Source organism: Lissotriton helveticus, chromosome 12 (assembly GCF_964261635.1).
Source record: "Lissotriton helveticus chromosome 12, aLisHel1.1, whole genome shotgun sequence".
NCBI lineage: Eukaryota > Metazoa > Chordata > Amphibia > Caudata > Salamandridae > Lissotriton > Lissotriton helveticus.
The window spans coordinates 852,225,947-852,247,623 of NC_136073.1; the positions used below are offsets into that span (position 1 = coordinate 852,225,947).

The 21,677-nt window shown below is 47.1% G+C and overlaps 2 protein-coding genes across 6 annotated transcripts in view; one reads left to right on the forward strand and one right to left on the reverse strand.

Annotated features, from left to right (window-relative positions):
- CREB3L3 (cAMP responsive element binding protein 3 like 3) overlaps positions 1–21,677 on the forward strand; it is a 448,824-nt gene that overhangs the window by 68,251 nt on the left and 358,896 nt on the right. The gene's annotated exons all lie outside the window — the stretch shown is intronic.
- ZBTB7A (zinc finger and BTB domain containing 7A) overlaps positions 1–21,677 on the reverse strand; it is a 139,816-nt gene that overhangs the window by 43,034 nt on the left and 75,105 nt on the right. The gene's annotated exons all lie outside the window — the stretch shown is intronic.

Here is a 21,677-nt window from a genome sequence, read left to right on the forward strand (position 1 = left end):
TCCTGTTGTTGACGATAAAATTGACTGTCCCAACTCATTATTTAGGGGCTGCAAAACAACTAATTCTTAGGTTCACGGTGACCCAAAAGACTCCAAGGGGATAAGAGTAAAAGATCACTTTACATAACAATGTTTTATATATGAACTCACAAATGCATGTTTTATTATGAGCAGCCTTATCTGATAGACGAGCTGAGGTGTCCACAGCTGGTCAGATCACTCCCTAAAATAAGGACCTTCTTTGCCCACTGCTCAGCAACTAGCTGGAGTGAGGCTTTAATGGCTTTTGCAGTTCATCATTCTGGCCTGCTGCAGAGGGTTGTTCTAGTGGTGAAAGGGTTGCTACCAAACTCATAGGCTGCGGCAGATGGATTTATTGAGGGAGAGAGTCTTATATAGCCTGAGACACAAGGGCTGCAATGCTATGGGATCAAACCTACTGAGGTTAGAGTGTTCTAGATTAAACAGGGAGAAACAGAAAGACAACCATGGAATGTTGGAGCAGGTGGTCTATACTAGTAGTTATTAGACCTCTGCTATTCCATTTTCTTAACTGGAGATTCCAAAGTCCACTGTTCTAATAAAGTTTATTTTGCTTTTGGTCTTCCTTAATACTGCATTGCCCGGGGCCTTCACGTACCACATTAAGAACCAACTCGAAGATGTATTTCTTCTTCTGACTCTCTAGTAGCAGGAGGCCAAAGATGTCTAAGATGTATTAACAGATGCATATAAATCTCTCAATTATTCAAATTTCTCAAATTCCTTACACCTAAAACTGGGCACTCTGTGAATCAAGTAAAGAGTAATACATCTCTGTATTTGGTAGGCATAAGCGCAGGCACCGTGAAACTTACTACTTCTTTGTGAATGTGTCCCGTACAGTACGGTACTCAACAGACCACAAAGCTAGATGTACACAAACAAACATCTTGCAATAAAGGGTGTCCTTCCTCTGTTACTTGGTTCATTCTATCTAGGTTTTCAAACCTGGGCCCCCCATGAGGTCAGCCTTGGGTATGCACTGTTTTGTCACTCTGGGCTTTGGTTCATGACAATGTCCTTAATCCATTCTAAGATTGCTTCTTGGATTCTTGTCCATTAATGCAACTGTGGTAGCAGCATTTGGTGGCTGCGGTGTCAAGCGCACCTGGCTGGTCTGGCCCCATCAAGACCTCAGACTAGTTCTCATCTACGGAGGTAAGTCTCCTTGAGATCTCATAAGATGGATTCCATAACTCTGGCAGGACTGAGCCTGGACTCACAGACATGGAATACACCTCTGGTTGCCACACAGTTGTGAAGTTGGTGAGTGACCCCTCTGCTACTCACTGGTGTTTGGAGAAGAGACATTGGTCTGAAGGTAGGGGAATCCCTTGGGGTGTGGAGAAGGCTACACGGAAAAGGAAATCAAAGGTGAGAACTCTCCTCTTCTGGGAGCTCGGACCAAGTGTGTGAGACACTTTTTGTTCCCTGTTACCACATTTTGCTTGAAAGTAAGACTGATACATTTGTCCGCTCAAGTGTATCTTGGTTCACTGATGTGTGTCAGGAGAAGTGGAGAAGTGTGGCTCAATGGTTAGAGCGGCAGACCCTGATGCAGAGGTCTGGCCCGGGACCAGGGTTCAATTCCTGCCTTGGCTGGTCTCTGCGGATCTTGGGCTCATAATTCCTCGGACCTGATTTCTCGCCTCGGTGCCTACTCTAAGCATGGGTCCCACGCTGCAACTCTGGGCAATAGCTTGCTTAGTCTCCACAACGGCCCCCTACAGCGCTAGGGATGCCTGGTTGCACCCTGGGGATGCCCAGGAGTGGACATTTCACGGGGAAAAACCAGGAAGGGTTCCCTAGCGGTATGAGTACAGTGCCAGGACACTCAGGAGTATCAGTGCGCTTTACAAGTACGTCTACATTTACATTTACATTTATTTACATGTGTTCAGTGGTGGGGAGTGCACTGGAGTAAAAGCTGGTATTTCTCCAGTACTAGGGGTGTCTTTCATAGATTCACATGCCTGAATCATTCCCCGTCGTCGGAGTGGGAGTCCCACGGTACATAAAATAGCAATAATATGCCATAATATCATAGTAAAAACCAGTAATTCACAACCAGGAAGTAAAGTAGCCCAGCTACAGGAGAAAAAACTTCCACACTCATGACTACCCTAGTCATTTTGTATAGACCAAACTGCAGCCAATCAGGCGACAGCACCCTCCAAAAGGTTCTCCCCAGAGGCTCAGGCTCTTAGATTTTCTACCGCACGTCGTGTGAAGGGAGTCTCCCTGAGCTCTGCTCAGTACTTCTCTATTTTCCTTCTGGAATCTAGTGTTTTTAAGATGTCTACCAAAGAAATCTTTATTCAGGCCTTGTGACTCTTGTGGTAAGCTCCGGCTTTTTAAAGAAGACCGCCACAAGAAGTGCATTTACTGCCTGTATCCTGAAAATCAAGTGAAGGGCTGCAAGATCTGTAGGACCTTCCCTCAGAAGACCCTCAGGGACAGAAAGGGCCGTCTGCTTTTGTGGCTACAAAAGCTCAAGGATTCGGATTATCCTGCTTCTGAGGTAGGCAGTATTGCCTCTGGTTCTACTTCAGCCTCTAGGAAGAGAGCTGCTGATGAGGTTTTAACTTGTCCTGGGGCTAAGGTTGCGAGGAAGCAAGAAACTGATAAGGGGTCTGAGAGGCCTTCCACATCTAAGGCTGTTCCCCCTGTTAAGGAGAAAAGTGGTTCATCTACGCCCCCAAGAAAATTCACAAAAAAGTTACCTCAAACATCTTCTGAGAAGACTTTGCCTCAGAAACAGACCCTGTCGTCGACGCCGCTGTCGTCAACTCCTTCGTTGACGAAGATACGTCAACGGTAACTTTTTCCTCTCCTAAGCCTGAGATGATTATGTTGACGGTGTCTTCATCGCCGACGATGGTCTATGTTACTGTTAGACCTATCTCGTCGACGGCAGAGTCTTCATCTTCTGCCATCGTCGGTGCCTCATCGACGGCTAAACAAAAGAAGATCCCCGTCGACGACACCGTCGATGCTTGTTCTCCCGTCGACGAAGAAGCCACCGTCGACGGAATCGTCGACGACTACCACACCGTCGACGAAGACACCATCGTCGACGAAGACGTCGACGAAGATACCATCGTCGACGAAGACGTCGACGAAGATACCATCGTCGACGAAGACGTCGACGAAGATACCATCGTCGACGAAGCCAACATCGTCGACGAAGACAACATCGTCGACGAAGACACCACCGTCGACGGAGCCATTATTGTCGACGCCGATAACTGTACCGTCGACGACGACCTCATTGTCGTCTACCGCCAAACCCAAGTCGACGAGTCCTTTGGTAAAACCCCCGTCGACGCCACAGCTATCTTCTTGTACCACTTTGCAAGTGTGGTCGCCGTCTACGGCTTTTCTGTCGACGCCAAAACCGTCTTTACTTCAGAGACGTGGTTCAACCTTGGAACCTTTATCTCCTCTACATATTTCACCGCAAAAAATACCTCTACAGGTTCCAGACAAGCTACTGGATTCTGAGGACAGTGAGGAGGATTTGGTTATTGATGAAACATTTGGAACAGCGACAAGTCCTTCCGAATTGAATATAAAATATCTAGAGGACGACCAAGAAGATCAGCATTCGCCTGAGCAAATGACATCAACTGTGACAAATGTCCCTTCAGCTCCGGTGCCAATAGCATTGCTCACCAACCTTCAATGCATGCTAGATGACTATTACAGGCGTTTTCCGCCATCAGAGTCAGCAGGCTCTGTACCTCCTACACCTGTGGTTGAGACGTCTTTGCCTGACCGTAGACCTCCAAGGTCTCCTCCACCTGCATCATCCAATCAGCCGGACAAACAACGTTCTTCAGACGAAGAAGAAAGAGAAGAAGGAGAAGTCGATAACGAGTCATTGATGTCGGAGTGGGATGATTACCAGGTTCAAACTCCTTCTCCTTCGCCACCGGCTACTTCAGATTCACCTCCAGTGGACGTGGGTGGATTGCACCTTTTAATGGAGCGGGCCACGAAACGCTTTCACATTCATATGGAGCATACAGAACAGGAATGCTTCTTATATGATTTTAAAGACCAGCCAAGGAAGCAAGCGAAGTCTATACTTATTATAGATTTCATCTGGAAGGAGGGGATTAAGGTCATGTCTAACCCGGCTTCCATTCCTCCGGTCCTGCCAAGGATTGATAAAAAGTATTAGGCTCCGGAGAAGTCCCCTGCTTGCCTTATAGGACAACCAAAACTGGATTCAGTAATCGTTCAAGCTGCACAAAAGAGATCTAGGAACCTTTCATCTCCAATCGCGGCTCCACCTGATAGAGACGGTAGGCGCCTGGATGCCAATGGCAAGCGTGTTTCAACGATGGCAGCTACCACGGTCCGAGCTGCTAACTCATTGGCCATCCTGGGCAGATATGACCGGCAAATGTGGTCAGATATCTCGCCATACATAGACCAACTTCCAGAGCCTTCTAAGTCTGAAGCGCAAAAGATCCTACAGGAAGGTGAAAGGATCTCGCCTGAGATTATTGATTCTGCTGTTGATGTGGCCTCAACTGGCTTCAGGCAATTGGCAGGTGCTGCTGTTTACTTCGCTCCGTCAAGAAGTGCAAACAAAGGTATTGGCTATGCCTTATGATGGAGAGTTTCTATTTGGTCTGCAAGTGGAAGAAGCCCTGCAGACAATGAAAAAGGATACAGAAACCGCTAAATCCTTGGGCACCCTGCAATTTCGTAAACAGCCCTTTCGAGGAGCGAGAGGACGTGGATCGTTCTCTAACCGAGGCGGATGTTCACAACAGTCCTCTTACAGGCAGGGGAATCAACGCTATCAAACACAGAGTTATCAATCCTTTGGTCAATGAAACAAGAATTATTCCCAGAACAAGAGAAGACCGGCCTACCGCGTAAAGGATAAACGACAATGAGCCTTATCACCTGCCACCGCTTCTGTCCCAAACTCATGCAAAAATTGGAGGACAAATATCAAAATTCTACTCAAAATGGTCATCGATAACATCGGACAGGTGGGTCCTGGACATTGTGGCCAAGGGCCATGCCCTCGAATTCGAACACTTTCCTCCGAACGTTCCACCAAGGGGACCACCTCCAGCTCATCTAAAGGAGCTGTTTACCCAAATCAATTTGATGTTGAAGAAAGGAGCAATCGAGAATGTTCCTCAAACTCTGAGGGGAACAGGATTCTACTCCAGATTTCTTCTAATAAAGAAGAAGTCCAGAGAATGGTGTCCAATTCTGGATCTCCGTGCCCTAAACAAATATCTGAAGAAGCTAACGTTCAGAATGTCATCGCTACAGGAAATACAGAATCTCCTATCGGCTGGAGACTACATGGCCACCTTGGATCTCCAAGATGCGTATTTCCACATCCCCATCTTACCTCGACACAGAAAGTTCCTGTGACTCAGAGAGGCTGGCATGGATTATCAATTCAAGGTCCTTCCCTTTGGACTACGCTCGGCACCCAGGGTCTTTACAAAGGTCCTGGCTCCGGTAGCAGCACACCTCCGGCTGGAGGGAATACAAATATTTCCATATTTGGACGACTGCATTATCAAGGCCAGTTCTTACGCAGACACAAACAACCATTTACAACAGTGTCTAGCTCTCTTTCAATCTCTGGGACTTTCCATCAACGTCAGCAAGTCCCAGTTGGTACCATCCCGAAGACGAGCTTTCTTGGGAGCGACCCTAGACACCCAGCTGCTCCAAGCCTTCGTGTCGGACGAAAGACAAGTCAGAATACAGGACATGGCTCGACATCTACTTTCAAAAAAGTCAGTTTCAGTCTGAAGGTTCAAATTCTTTCTGGGGATGGGATCGTCTTGCATTCTGTTGATACCGAATTGCCGTCTCAGAATGAGGCCTCTTCAAGAAGAACTCAGCTTACAATGGCTGCAGGTCTCTGGTTCATTCGAGGACCTCATCCAGATCACCCCTCACATGCGGGGTTCCCTTCTCTGGTGGATGCAAAGAAGGAATCTGCAACAGGGCTGCGCGTTGCTTCAGGATGCACCACACTTTACGATCACCACGGACGCATCCCTCGAAGGCTGGGGAGCTCATCTTCAGGGACTGACAATCAGCGGCAAATGGAGCCCTCAACAGAAACGTTGGCACATCAATCTGTTGGAGCTGAGAGCCATCTTCCTTGCCCTCAAATCATTTCGAGCAATCATTCAAGGAGCCACTGTATTGGTTCGCACGGACAGGGAGGGACAAGATCGGCTCTCTTGTCTCAGGAAGCCCAGGAGCTATGGGCATGGGCAATACGGCACAGAATCAATCTTCTGGCGGTTCATGTACCGGGAACAGAGAACGTTCTTGCAAACACTCTCAGCAGGACAACAGTGTCCACTCACGAGTGGGAACTTCATCAGCAGACGGTGGATCAGATCTTTCGGCAGTGGGGTCATCCAGATCTAGACCTCTTTGCGACCAAGAAGAACAGCAAATGCCGGTTCTTTGCAAGTTGGCATCCCCACAAAGACTCTCAGGGAAATGCGTTTTTGATCAACTGGTCTCAAATATATGCCTACGCTTTTCCACCGATACCGTTAGTTCCCAGAGTCCTGCGGAAGATGAAGAAAGAACCGTGTCGGCTGATTCTTATTGCCCCCAGATGGCCTCGCCAATATTGGTTCCCCGAGCTCCTTCTCCTATCGGAATGCGAACCAATCCAGTCGTGTCCAACTCCGGACCTGCTCTCCATCCAGGACGGTCAGATTTACCATCCGGACCCGACATCTCTGAAGTTAGCGGCCTGGCGCCTGAATACCTTGAGTTCGCCCACCTCAACATTCCAGCAGATTGTAAGGAGGTACTAGCCAAAGCAAAAGCACCTGCTACTATAAAGACGTACAGTCTCAAATGGAAACGTTTTTTGTATCTGGTGTCGTTCAGCTGGAATTCATCCTCTTTTGGCTAAGCGTTCTCATCTTCAAATCTCTGAACGGAAGGAGCCCTACATTTGTGAATTGCCTTATTCAGAGGCACTTACCTATGCGCAACTTGCGCTCGGCCCACAAGCACCTTCTGTCTACGCCCTCCTTCAAACTAAAGCATCTGGGTTGCGCTAGGTCTTCCATTCTAGCCACAAGATTTTGGAACTCCATCCCCTCCGAAATCCGATCCTGCACCGACCTCCTGAGATTCAGGAGGCTTCTCAATACCTGGCTGTTTAGACAAGCCCACAAATAAGACCCAGGGCTCCGGTACCTCTTAGAGTAGCGCCATGAAAACAATCTGGTGTACGTGCGCTTTACACATTTTAACAAGGAGAAGTGTGGCTCACCGGTTAGAGGCGGCAGACCCAGAAGCAGAGGTCGGCCTGGGACCAGGGTTCAATTCCCGACGCGGCAGGGTACGGAAACAATGTCAGCGGGCAAAATAAATCTCGCCTCGGTGCCTCTCTAACCATGGGGTCCTACGCTGCAACTCTGGGCAATAGTTACTCAATCTCCACTACGGCGGCCCACCCGCTGCGGGATGCCTGGCTTTCACCCTGGGGATACCCAGTAGGGGTTATCTCACAGGGAAAAGCCAGGACGGGTTCCCAAGGCAAGCGCCTTGATACCTTCGGGTGATACGTGCGCTATATAAGTCGCAATACATACATACATACATAACGGTGCTGAGAAAGTAGAGCAGCTGGGGAATGGTCCTGCCCAAGGCCCATGTGGAGGGTGTCTCCTCTTCCGGTGCCCCTGTCTCCAAGCCTAGCAGTGAGGCTTCACAGAGCAGTGTTAGCACACACTGAAGGACACCTCTTCAGCTCCCTGAACCAGGCCACACAATGGCATGCATGCTCTTTGTTGTCAGAGGAGTAGGAAGGCCAGGGTGGAACAGCATTGGGATCAGCAGCCAGCAATCAGGCTGGCAATACCAGCTGTGCTTCCTCCCTGGCAGAGTGTTATAAAACAAACATCACCCACGCAGACCAGGGTGCATATGAGAAACAGGAAAGAGAGGTGTATCTGTCACAGTGGAGGGGTGGAGGCTGCTGTGCCACTGGGTAAGGCAGAGATACCTGTATCACAGGTGAGGGAAGCGAGCTATGGGTCCAGGAAAGGGGAGAGGCTGTGATGCCATAGTGGAGGGGAGAGCGTGAGACTGGGAGGGGGAACACTGCAGTGCCTCGGGGGAGGGCAGAGGCATGTGTGCAGGAGGGCAGTGACACGTCACAGGTTGAGGGAAGAGAGTGATGTCGCCAGGAAGGGTAGGGAGGCGATGGGGTCATAAAGGAGGGGCAAGATTAGGACGGGGGAAGGGAAGGATGATGTGCCACGGGGGAGGGCACAGGCTGCTGTCCACATGGGACGACAGAGAGCTGTGCCACTGGGGTGGGCAGAGACTGCTGTGCAGGGAGGGCAAGGGAGACAGCTCTTTCACAGGGCTGAGTGCACAGACAGCTGTGTCACAAGGGAGGGGAAAGGGTACATGTGTCACAAGGGAGGGGAAAAGGCAGCTGTGCCACAGGGGAGGGGGAAATGCAGCTCTGTCACAAGGGAGGGGGAAAGGGTACATGTGTCACAAGGGAGGGGGAAAGGGAGCTGTGCCACAGGGGAGGGGGAAATGCAGCTCTGTCACAAGGGAGTGGGAAAGGGAGCTGTGTCACAAGGGAGGGGGAAAGGGAGCTGTGTCACAAGGGAGGGGGAAAGGGAGCTGTGTCACAAGGGAGGGGGAAAGGGAGCTGTGTCACAAGGGAGGGGGAAAGGGAGCTGTGTCACAAGGGAGGGGGAAAGGGAGCTGTGTCAAGGGAGGAGGAAAGGGAGCTGTGTCAAGGGAGGAGGAAAGGGAGCTGTGTCAAGGGAGGAGGAAAGGGAGCTGTGTCAAGGGAGGAGGAAAGGGAGCTGTGCCACAAGGGAGGAGGAAAGGGAGCTGTGCCACAAGGGAGGGGGGAAAGGGAGCTGTGCCACAAGGGAGGGGGGAAAGGGAGCTGTGTCACAAGGGAGGGGGAAAGGGAGCTGTGTCACAAGGGAGGGGGAAAGGGAGCTGTGCCACAAGGGAGGGGGGAAAGGGAGCTGTGCCACAAGGGAGGGGGAGAGGGAGCTGTGTCACAAGGGAGGGGGAAAGGGAGCTGTGTCACAAGGGAGGGGGAAAGGGAGCTGTGTCACAAGGGAGGGGGAAAGGGAGCTGCGTCACAGAGAGGGCGAAACAGGATGACAGAGGAAACTATGGCAGAGGAGAGGGCAGAGGCAGCGGTTTCACAGAGAGAGGTCCCAGGGCAGAGGCAGCTGTGTGAAGCAGGGGGGGGGGGGGGCAGTTGTGTCACTGAGGAGTGGGAGCGAGGTTACGGTCTGAATAGAGATAGACATCTGTGTCACAGGGAGGCCAGAGTCATCCATGTCCAAGAGAGGGGAAGAGCAGCAGATGTGTCACATGCAGGGTGTGTGGAGCTGTGTCCAAAGCCAAAGAAAGGGGGGCTCTGGGGCTCTGCCTGGGCATAAAACCCATGAGGAGCCTGACAAGCCTCCAGCACAAACATTTCAAGGAGGGGATTCTTGGATTTACATCCTGGGTGGGCCTGAAACTTCTGTGAGTCTCCGGGGCCCATACTGGCTCGAACCAGTCTTAGGTGTCACAACGGAGGGAGGACAGGCCGCCTGTCACATGAAACATGGGAGAGACAGCCCTGTCACAGGAGAGACGGGTAGAAAGGCAGCGGTGCCACAGGAGAGAGGCAAGAGAGAGGGCTGTCACAGGGGAGAGGGAGAGGCAGCTGTGTTACAGAAGAGGTGGAGAGAGAGCTGTCACAGGACAGGTGGAGCTACTGCTCTGTCAAAAGAGAGAGGGAAGAGGCAACTCTACCGTAGCAGAGGGAAAGGAGAAGTTCTATTACGGGAGAGGTGGAGAGGCAGCTGGGTCACAGGAGAGAGGTGGGAAGTCAGCTCTGTCACAGGAGAGAGGTGGGAAGAGAGCTCTGACACAGGAAAGGAGAGAAGCAGCTGAGTCACAGGAGAGGTGGAGAGGCAGCTGTGTCACAGGAGAGAGGTGGGAAGAGAGCTCTGACACAGGAGAGAGGAGAGAAGTAGCTGAGTTAGTGGAGAAGTGTGGCTCACTGGTTAGAAGCGGCAGACCCTGAAGCAGAGGTCAGGCCCGGGACCAGGGTTCAATTCCCGACGCGGCAGGGTCTTGGGCTCAATGTCCGCGGACTCGATAATTCTCGCCGAGGTACATACGCTAACCATGGGTCCCACTCTGCAACTCTGGGCAATAGCTTGCTTAATCTCCACAACAACCCCAACAGCTCTGGGATGCCTGGCTTCAACTTGGGGGTACCCAGGAGTGGGCATTTCACAGGGAAAGCCAGGAAGGGTTCCACAGCGGTATACAGCGCCAGGATGCCCCGAGATGGGGCGGCAGTCCGCTTTACAAGTATACACACATTTACAGGAGAGGCAGCGGAGTCACAGGAGAGGGTAGAGTGGCAGCTGAGTCACAGGAGAGAGGTGGGAAGAGAGCTTTGACACAGGAAAGGAGAGAAGCAGCTGAGTCACAGGAGAGGTGGAGAGGCAGCTGTGTCACATGAGAGAGGTGGGAAGAGAGCTCTGTCACAGGAGAGAGGTGGGAAGTCAGCGCAGTCACAGGAGAGAGGTGGGAAGAGCGCTCTGACACAGGAAAGGAGAGAAGCAGCTGAGTCACAGGCGAGAGGTGGGAAGTCAGCTCTGTCACAGGAGAGAGGTGGGAAGAGAGATCTGACAGAGGAGAGAAGCAGCGGAGTTATAGGAGCGGGTGGAGAGGCAGCGGAGTCACAGGAGAGGGTAGAGTGGCAGCTGAGTCACAGGAGAGAGGTGGGAAAACAGCTCTGCCACGGGAGAGAGGAGAGAAGCAGCTGAGTCACAGGAGAGGGTGGAGAGGTAGCGGAGTCACAGGAGAGAGGTGGGAAGACCACTCTGTCACAGGGAAGAGGAGGGAAGACAGATCTGCCACAGGAGAGTGAGAGAAGCAGCTGAGTAACAGGAGAGGGTGGAGAGGCAGCTGTGTCACAGGAGAGAGGCGGGAAGACAGCTCTGCCACAGGAGAGAGCTCTGCCACAGGAGAGAGGAGAGAAACAGCTGAGTCACTGGAGAGGCAGCTGAGTCACAGGAGAGGGTAGAGTGGCAGCTGAGTCCCAGGAGAGAGGGGGGAAGACAGCTCCGACACAGGAGAGAAGCAGCTGAGTCACAGGAGAGGTTGGAGAGGTAGCTGAGAGGGTAGAGTGGCAGTTGAGTCACAGGAGAGAGGTGGGAAGACAGCTCTGCCACAGGAGAGAGGAGAGGAGCAGCTGAGTCACAGGAGAGGGTGGAGGGGCAGCTGAGTCACAGGAGAGGGTGGAGGGGTAGCTGAGTCAGGGGAGAGGGTAGAGTGGCAGCTGAGTCACAGGAGAGAGATGGGAAGACAGCTCTGCCACAGGAGAGAGGAGAGAAGCAGCTGAGTCACAGGAGAGGGTGGAGAGGTAGCGGAGTCACAGGAGAGAGGTGGGAAGACCACTCTGTCACAGGGAAGAGGAGGGAAGACAGATCTGCCACAGGAGAGAGTGGAGAGGCAGCTGAGTCACAGGAGGGGGAGAGACAGTGTTGTTAAGGAAAAGGGAGTAGCAGCTCTGTCACATGACAGCTGGAGAGGCAGCTGAGTCAGAGAGGAGACATACAGATCTGTCACAGAAGAGGGCGGAGTGGCAGCTCTGTGACAAGAGAGGGTGGAGTGGCAGCTCTGTCACAGGAGAAGGTGGAGTGGCAGCTCTCTCGCAGGAGAAGGTGGAGTGGCAGCTCTCTCGCAGGAGAAGGTGGAGTGGCAGCTCTTGTCACAGGAGAAGGTGGAGTGGCAGCTCTTGTCACAGGAGAAGGTGGAGTGGCAGCTCTTGTCACAGGAGAAGGTGGAGTGGCAGCTCTTGTCACAGGAGAAGGTGGAGTGGCAGCTCTGTCACAGGAGAAGGTGGAGTGGCAGCTCTGTCACAGGAGAGGGTGGAGTGGCAGCTCTGTCATAGGAGAGGGTGGAGTGACGGCTCTGTCATAGGAGAGGGTGGAGTGGCAGCTCTCTCATAGGTAATGCTGAAATTACTGGCAGATGCTGTGGTAATAATGGTAGACAACCTGCCAGTACCCTCATCTCGCTGGAAATATCTCTGGAGGCTTTGGAGTGTGGTAGTAACAGCAGAAAGAGTGTTATTTCTTGAAACACTCACCCACCTTCTAAACGTGTTAATGGTATCATCATCAGCGGTATATATATTTACCGGGCAGGATCCTAACCAGGGCCCAAGTCATGTTTCAAAAGAAACACAAAAAAGTCATCAGACACATTTTGTAACTGTGTGTTATTATCAATACTGCTTTGCCTTTTCTGGTAGAAGCATACATAGTATGACCTATTAGAAGATTCTGCGTGTTTGAGATTATTTATACACTAAACTATTAGCCTCGGCTTACGTTAAGAGTCATCACTGTACTTTGACGTCTCCCTAGTGATTCAAGGGTGTGCCATTTGTTGTGGGTTGAGTAGAGAGTTATTATAGAATTATGTCATCTTCTTTTTAGCTCTTTACATTATATTCGATGTGGATGTATTCACAAACTTGCTTCTGGTCTTAAATTTAGCGAGGACACTTCAAGAATTTTTCTGAATTCATATGTTGCTTTTTTAATTTTCAACTTTTTGATCATTTCAATTTTGTGTGTAGTGACGGGTCAAATTTTTGCAATTCATGGATCTATTTTGATAACCTAGCATGGGCACAATGTCCAAGATGTCTGAGAAATTTAAACCGCGGTGGCTGGCAAATGCTTGTGTTCTGCATGAACCAAATGTGAATCTAAGTAAGGCAAAGTCTACGATTCATCCTTCTAGAAAACTGAAAATGATTAAATTGGATAAGGCAAGCCTCTTATTTAATGTCATTTCAATAGCAGGATCGAAGTGTGAAGCACTTCATAAAAACAAGTTATCCTTTTTAGGTCTCGCGACCTATCGATGCGCGCATGCGCATCGAGCGGAGCGAGAATTCAAGTGGCGAAAATTCTCGTGAAACCACCAGCTTTTTGCTGGCGTTTTCATGCAGTTCATGTGAACCACGTGTTCAAACATGAACACGCATCAGCCTCCCTCCATTTGCCGCACAGCACATCAAAGGGCTTCGCCCAGCGTGCGCTCTGCGGCTTCTCGGCTTCTCCTCCCCTACTTACGCCGACAGCCTTCCTTGCATTTCTCCTCCCCCTCCCCACTCCCAGACTGCCAGTCTTTCATGTAAACGTATGCAAAGCGCGCCATCTCCCCGTGCTTCCTTTGCACTTCTTTCTTATGCTGTGGTGGTGTGTAGGAACAAGTGAAAATACTCCACAATAAATGAAAAATAATGAATTGTGAGAAACGTGCTTTTCTAATGTTCATAATTTCGCCTTTTCACGCCGAATTTTTTTCATTAGGTTTCCGTCTGTTTATCTTACATCTTTGCTTTTGTCTTCCTTCTCCATACCCTTTCTTTATACTTGTTTCCGTTTTTATCACTTAAATTGTCTTTCTTGTTATTTTAATTACACTCTTTTCATTTGTATTTTAGTTGTAATTTATTTTGCTTTTTATTTTACTGTGCCATACTTTTCTATCACTGCTTCCCGCCCTCCCTCACTGCTCCCCTATTTCTCTTTTCTCTCTCTCTCTCTCTCTCTCTCTCTCTCTCTCACACTCACACCACGCACCAGATTGTTTGCCTTTCCTACCACCTTCCATTCTAAGGTGTTGGTTCACATTCTCTTTCACGTCAACGGAAGCAGCACACTCCCAGGATCAAGTCTAACAATTCTCATGGCACCGTATGTCTAGTAATTAAACGAGGGAACTACAGACATAAATCCCCACTCGAATGCAGCTTCACTGGATCACTTTGCCAGCTGCTAAACGAGGTGTGGCATCTTTTAAACTTTCCACGCCAGCAATCCTGAATCCGAGGAGAATAAGTTACCCACCATCAGGGCTGGCGTCGGGGTACCACGCATACGTTTACATGAAAGACTGGCAGTCTGTCCTGGCTGCAAGGCGGTTGCCCTGACCACCAGACCGGTAACTCCCCCTCCCCTCCTCCCCCGCTGCCAATGTCTTCAAAGGTCATGGGTTAAGTATGGGGAGGAACCATTCACGATAAACCTTCTTTTTTAGCCAGCCTCGTAAACGCATATGCTTTTCACTTGAGAGTCCTAAATATGTATGTGCAGATATCCTTCTGCAGCCACCAATAAATTAAATGTTCCCAAGTTGTATGGTAAATTGCTAGAGGCAGCGGATTCCCCAAGGATCAGTCAATCTCTGGCTCGCCTACAAAGAAAATACTGTACTTTGCTCTGAAGAGCATTCTGTGGCAATTTAAAGGCAATGAAACAGTCACAATATCCTGGAGAGAGGAAAACCTGCACTATTACATTCTTGACCCCAGAGAAAGGCTCTGCCCCCAGGAGCTGAGCAGGGACAAAGGGAAACAAGCATTGGCATTGCCAATAGGTCTCGCTTGTGGGACCTTATAAGTATTTAGTTTTGCAGCACAATATCCGATTATGCAACAAGGATATTGTGCTGCAAAACTAAATACTTATAAGGTCCCACAAGCGAGACCTATTGGCAATGCCAATGCTTGTTAATGTTGTGATCAATTTCTTTACAGCTATGGAATACATTTTTTGTAAACAATATGGTTTGATTTTGAAGTGTGAATACACCTCTAGAGTAAAAAAAAATGGGAGTCTGAAGTGCAAGAAATAAAAAAAGAGGAGGAAGAAAGAAAAGTGAAGGGATAGAAATAATAGGAAATGAGAGGAGGCGAGAAAGTCGAAACAGACATGAAAGAATGGCAAGAGAGAGTAAAGGCTAGAGTGGAATAATAGAGGAGATCAGGTCAGGAGTAATGAGAGAAGGAGAAATACGAATGAAACAGAAATATTGGAGAGATAGACGAGAGTTTGAAAAAAGAGAAAGAAGGGAAGAATTGAAAGGGTGAAAACACGAAAAGCATGGGAGTGGATAGAAGGAAAGAAAGTGAGATGGAGAACTCAAACTGAGTAGGAAATAGAAGAATGAAGGTAGGAAGTGATATCAATGGAATAGGAGGCAAGAGAGAAAAGGTAAGGAAGGATAAACAAACACTTCAGAAGAGAGGAGAGGGAGAATTAGGAACCATAACAGGAAGTGGTATAGAAAACCAGGAAAGAAAACTAAAGAAGTAAAAACAGAGTCAAGAAAAATAATGTAAAGGAAAGGGGTGATGGGAAAGAAGACTTAGTGGAAAAGCATGGACAAAGACCAAGGGTTGCAGATAAGGAGAGGAATATTGGGACGAGAACAGTGGAAGACTAACAAAGGAAAAGGGAGAATGGGAATGTATAAAAGAGAGAAAAAGTACATTAGGAAGGCAGTGATGAAGGGGCGAGGAGAAAGAAAAACAGAACAGGAGAGAGAGAGAAGGCGAGGATTAAAAAGAAGAGAAACACTCTAAAGCCAAGGTAGGGAAAGGAGGAAGAGAATGACTGTGAAGAATGGAAAAAGAAAACACAGGGGCAAACTATTACAACCATGAATATATATACAATAGACCATCCAGCCGTATTACAGAGCTAAACATAAAGAAGGGTTACAAGAGAAACATCACATTACAGGACTAGGAGATCACTGTGTTTTAGAGGGTTAATTTGGGGAGGTCTTATTTAAAGCACGAGGAAGAGTGTATAAAGGGAGAGAGGAAAATAAACCGGGGAGCAGCTAGATTTAAGCAGTGATGGCAGAGAAATGAGTACTAGATTCAGGAGTTGAATAGGATTGATGTAACTAATAAAATACTTTGAAATATTTGAGACCTGCACAGATTTGAACTGAATATGTAGTACAGATTACAGACATCTTCCCACACTTTTCTGTCTCCCTCTCAAAAAAGAGTATTTGCCTACAAAAATGACTGGAATTTCAGACTTTTCCCTCAAAGAAGATCACTGTCTTTTCACTTTGAATGGAAGTGGATACCACCTCCCTGACCCTACAATTTCCTAGCGTGAAACTACTGCTTGCTATTAAGGAAAGGTTACCATGGCTGTTTATCTGTGTCGGAAGCAGGGTATTGGTTGAATTGGTACAGGATCCTGGAACGGGACAGGCACTTCATATCTGGAGGGATCAGATTAAATGCTAGCTTTTTTATGTAAAAGTGGGCAGAGGGCAACACTGCTGTCCCACACCCTTCTGAGGATAATAAATAAATATTCAGTCCCCAGAGGTACATTTTCACAAAGGTGGCATGTCTGCTAATTCAGCCCTGTGGAGAGAAGGCAACCAGGCGGTCATCTCCCTGTCTTTACCCCTCCAGTTTAAACTGAAGAGGATACCTTTCAACCTCTAGTTGGCACTCTCCCTAATTTTACTAATTCTGCAACTCACTGAATGGAGTAGTAACTCCATGCTCCTTATTTATACACTATGAGGTTAAGCCTCTTGCCAAAGATGTTCATAAGGTTCTGTGTGTGATTTTGTTTTTATTAATACATTTTAAAAAAATGTTTACATCAGTCTTGGTCATGGGGCTGTCAATATTCATCCAGTTACAAAAGCACCATGATAGTTAAAGATAACAAGTATTGTTCAACTCTGAGGACAGCAGTGGCCAAAAGCGTGAGAAGGCGAAAGGCAAAGTAGCCTCTTCTAAGGATCTTAGGAATCAATAGTGGTCGTGGTGGACAGAGAGCTGCTGTCTGAAGTTCACTGTTTGGAGGCCGGACTCAACTGACCACATTTCCTCACATAATAAGCCCATGAACATACTTTGCAGAATTGTACATTTTTATCAGACTCCATCAAATTTTGAGCTACAAAGGAGGAGATTCCTTTTATGTAGCAAAACACATATTGTTTCTCTAGTGGCTACCCAATTTTGGGAGTTTGGAGCTCTGTATTTTCTTATCCCAGTGGAGATTGCTACTATGTGGAGGGGTGCAATAGTCTTCTGATCCTCCACCAAACTGTGCGTCTCCTACCCTAGAGTCAAAGCACCCCCTGTTGGTGTTGGCGCGTTCTGTTTGTATGCATTCTCTAAGTCCATGAGATTCTTCCCCCGTGACTTGTCTGCCTAATGTGGGTTATCCCAATGAATGTCAAAGGGGAGGCTGGGTATTCCAGCCTTCCACTAATCGCAGTAGCGCGACTAGTAGGCCTTGTGCATGAGTGGTGCTGGTGCCAGCTGGAAAGTATGCCTCTGGCTATCTCCGATCGTGGTCCATGGAGGAATGAGTTTGGATGGGGTAAGAACTGCAAGCGAGGTCTGTTATCACAATATCACACTGAAGAACTTCTTAAGAGCATGACGGAAGGCACGTTTCAAAATTACATGAAAGTAGAAGTGAGAAAACAATGAAATAGTGAAAGGTCCCCCAGAGAAAAGCGTAGAAAACCCTTAAGAGATGATGCTCTGCAGCATGGAGAAAACAGAACAAGACAGTGACTAATTCATTTGACAAGTTATCTGTTGAATGAATGAATCCTTTGAAAATATGTAATATTAGAAGCCATCACGCCTCCAACTTGTCTCAGCGGCCAGCAGAAGATGGTGCAGATAGAGTCAGGGACCTCATCCCTTCTAGTAGATGTTGCAGGCCGTGGTGCAGTTGCGCGGGCACGGTCGGGTTTCAGCTGAGGTGCAATCAATGCACCTGCACAATGGAGGGCCTGCCCTCTTTCTGTACGCTATGTTTGTACTTGACATTCCTTCATCCCATCAGAAGGAACACTTTGTTTCCTCCGCCTCTTACTCTTGACTTATGGTGGTTCAACTGCATTTTTGTGTTTCAAATCTACTGGCAGGAAAGTACATACTTTTTGCCCAGCACATGCAGGGAAACGCTAATTCCCTTAACTAAAAAGAAATTACAGAATGTCAGAGGTGTGCAAAACTGCAAACTTTTTTTTTCCCCACAATGTAATTTTTTGCAAAATTACTTGTATTTTACAAAATGTAGTTGGCTATAATCTCGTGTAAAAACGGCATGAAAGTGTGCACCTTGCATATAAAAGAAATGCAAGTAAACAGGCAGGTTCGTGGTGAATGTGTCTCTCAGATGCTGTGGCGCTGTTGCAGCAAGACATTTTTTCTTTTTGATGGTATCCCGAGAGTATAAATTATGAAAAGATATTTCGCGAAATTCAAAAAACGCAAAATACACGAGCCCTGCAAGATTGTACCTGCAGAATGAGAATACCAACTTGGCCTACCACTTGGCTACCCAAGCGAGATCTTAGTAACTCTCTAAATACCACCCAAGCCAGGAGGACAAAGTGAAATAAAACCAGACCAACCAAGGCTGAGATCACACAGAGACAGCCAGGCCAGGACAGGGAATCTAAACCTTGTCACTCCTAGCTCGAGTAAATCAACGCAACAGAAGCAAAACGTGAGTTTTTGAGGCCTTGAGGATCTGCAACATGCTGCTTCTTTCAGAGGCAACACAGTCAGCTAGATTCTGTGACCTCGTTTGTCAACAATCTCGGCTTTATTCTTAGTGACTGAACGATTCATTGTCTAACATCTAGTATGTTAAAAAGCCGCAAAATCCTTGGCCAGAAATAGGACCTCCTATTGATGCATGAACCGATATCAAACGTAAACGCAACTGATGGTCATCTGGAAGCGGGTGGGCATGAGAGTGAGTAGAGAGATGGGTGAGAGAGGGACCTGGTCATCCACTCAACTAATATAATTGTTAATACTCAAAATGCGTCAAACACATCTGTCCCAAATTCACACCCTGTGTTCACCATAAATCCAAACCGAGTTTACAGGCACAATATAAAAATTCCTTCAGGAAAAGCCACTCCTTTTTCATTTATATATGTTAATTTTCTTTGTGTGGGTAAAGTTTTTTGAAGAGCTGAAATGAAGCTCAATTAGCGTTTTCCATTCATTGAATATAGATTGGACGTGCCAGTGGAGCAAGGTATATAGTGACCCGCCTCAAGCTGAATGCAAGTCACTACATCTATAAAGCTTTCTATTACTAACCACAATACAATACTTCTCCGTTCTCAATAGATATATTGCATGTATTTTACCACCACTACCCAAGAACACTGGCAATGTATATAGCTTCTCCAAATTATCTTTAACCTTTGAACTGCATCCAGCCTCAAGTCACTGTCCTGACCTTTAACCTTAATGTTAGCCTGTAATCCTCATCTTAACTGTGACTTTACCTGTGATCATACCTTAATCCCCACTCTCAACCAAAACCTACTATCTACCCCAAACTTCTAATCCTACTCCAACTGCGAACCATGCCCCTTAACGTTAAACTCTTGCCTTTACCCCAACTCCCCAATGCCCAACTCAAGCATCTAATCCTAAACCCAAACCATAACCCTGATCCCACAAGTCATTGATTCCTAAACCCATCCTTAATTCCTACTACTAACCCCGTCCTCTTTTTGAAACATTTTTACTTAAAGCTTGACCTGGCACAAAATAAAGAAGAACTGCCGAAAGTATCGGTGATCATGCCCCTGAGACGGACCCAGTGATGCAGCCTGTGCCAGAATACATCAGTTACTACAGTATTCAATAGCTGTTGGCACCACCTTAGTCTATATCAAACTCGGAGTCATTTCAGTCAAATTTTAAGGGGGATTCAAAAAGAATTGGTAAGTACACCGAGTAATAAAAGCAACAAAGACTAACATCAATAACAGTGCAAATCAAAGGGAAGAGCCTTCCTCTGTAGCTAGAACCAGCTGAGGAGTGTAAGGGACGTGCATCAAAGAAATCTATCTTCTTAAATTACAGCAGTCTGTCGGTCTATCCACTGCTTCTAATCCTAACCACAAACCTAATCCTCATCCTAATCTGTAATCCTAACTTCATCACTTAAACCCAGTCGTCAGGCACCAACCTCAAAACTACCTTCTATCCTAATCTGTAGACCTAATTCCTCCAAACGACTTACAACCATATTCCTTCAAAACAACCTCCAACCTTAAAATTTAAACCTAATTCCTTAAGACACCACCCCTCAAAACTCTCTCCAGTTCCTCCAACCTCAACCCCTCAAAACGACAACCTACCTTAAATTTTAGACCTGGTTCTTCCAATTCAACCCCTCGAAACTACCTAATCCCTTAAAATGTAGACTTAATTCCTCCAGCCTTCAACCACAACCCGTAAACCTAAATGTTAAACAATGTAAAAGTGTACAATGTAAAAGTAAGCCACTGCAACCGCTCAAAACCCCTCTATGTCAAAATCATACTATTTCCCGCCATGAATATACTTTTGAACGGTTGGTATGGTTAGGACAAAGTCGGTCTCAATTCAGGATGTCACAGACATCCATGTTTCAGAAGGAACCCTTCATCCTGTCTCAAAATCAAACACATTTGTAGCCCAATATGATACATTCTGAAAGGAGAATTTGCATGCGGTGAACGTAAATGACAGAATAAACTGGAAGCAGACAAACATTTTGTTAACAAGAAAGTCTTGTGAATGATCAGGTAACAAAAGGAACTTTGTTTTGTCTAGTAAAATGAGCCAACGATGATATCATAGAGTAAGTGAGGAAAGTGTGTGTGAGTGAATGTTACAGATAACATAAACAAGAAGCCGATGACATACACGATAACAAAATTAACAATTGCATATAGTTTAAATAGAGCAGTACAGGTGCTTCCTATTGGATAGGTAGGTTTACCAGGTTTAGAACTCCTTTTTAGCTTTTATGCAGATCACAGGAAAATATGATGCTTAGTGGTGCAAAGACTTACAAATGGCTTTGAATTCCTGTTACCTGAAGACATAGTTTAAAGACACAAGGATGACTTAAACAAGCATTTGCAATGCAATAGGTCTCGCATTTACCCGAGTTTAAGCTTTTGACATTGTAAATGACACTGCCTTTTATTTATCTTTTAAAAACGAAAACAAAAATAAAAGGCATTGTCGTTTGCAATGTTAATAGCTCAAACTCGCGTAACGAAAACAAAAATAAAAGGCATTGTCATTTGCAATGTCAATAGATCAAACTCGCATAAATGCACGACCTATTGCATTGCAAATGTTTGTTTATTACCTGCATTGCTTCCACTGTAACTCGGTTTTTAACTGCTTGTCTCTTTAAAACTTTGACATTTCACTTGTCGTAACAGTGTTTTAATGTAGTTGTCTAATCTGCTGTTAACTATTTGTAAGCAATATAATTTGTTGTACTTTCTCCCACTAGAAATGCTTTGTTCCGCTTCACACAGTGGGGGATTAATGCGTCACTCTTTAAAACTCGCTTATCTGAGGTCTCAGATGTTGGAAACTATAAAATGTATTTAGTCAGTGACTTGTAGATCAGTGGGTTCATCGCCCTGCAGCAGCGATCTGTGTTAGAACTGTCTCATACTGTATCCTGCCCTAGTCATGAAAATAAGACAATTGACTTGACGAATAAACACTAACTATTCAAACAAACACGTACAGACAGTCCATTGCCCCACTGTATTGACACTCGAGTCTAGAGGATTCTCTGCGGCAGGTAGTTAATCCCACCAAGCTACCCTACCCGTGGATGCCTAATCTTTCTTTCACACAGAGAGCAGCGGGAAGTAGGGCCAACGGGAAAACATGAGATTTATTTTAAAACATCAGTACA